The sequence below is a fragment of the Papaver somniferum genome, unplaced genomic scaffold (assembly GCF_003573695.1).
Source record: "Papaver somniferum cultivar HN1 unplaced genomic scaffold, ASM357369v1 unplaced-scaffold_26123, whole genome shotgun sequence".
NCBI lineage: Eukaryota > Viridiplantae > Streptophyta > Magnoliopsida > Ranunculales > Papaveraceae > Papaver > Papaver somniferum.
The window spans coordinates 2,311-2,683 of record NW_020636735.1 but is presented as its reverse complement, the minus strand read 5'-3'; the positions used below and the strand labels follow the sequence as shown (position 1 = coordinate 2,683).

The following is a 373-nucleotide window of genomic DNA, read 5'->3' as shown; positions in this document are numbered from 1 at the left end:
TGGAGTCAACAAGCAACGGCTCCTACCTATAAAGCCGTTGCGCGTTAGCGCGCGCATCCGTTTTCTTGGACCCACAAGAAAGAAAGTGGGTAAATGACCTTACTCTAGCAAGTCAGTCAGTGTAGAACACTACCTTAATTGCCTTTCACTAAGGCGGGGACAGGATTCGAACCTGTAGCCTTCAGGTCATGAGCCTGATGAGTTGACCAATTCCTCTACCCCGCTAAAGCACCGGATGGAGAGGGATTCGAACCCCCGGTCTTACTATGCAAGATATCAGTTTTCAAGACCGACTCTTTCAACCGCTCAGACATCCATCCAAGGAATTGACTCTTGCAGATAAATCTTTATAGTTGGGATCTTCCTGTCCCTT

At 48.0% G+C, this 373-nt stretch overlaps 1 non-coding gene across 1 annotated transcript; it reads right to left on the bottom strand.

The window, feature by feature from the left end:
- Positions 1 to 151: 151 nt before the first annotated feature.
- Positions 152 to 225, bottom strand: TRNAM-CAU. The gene has a single exon. It is a non-coding gene; the product is annotated as a tRNA-Met (tRNA).
- Positions 226 to 373: the final 148 nt, after the last annotated feature.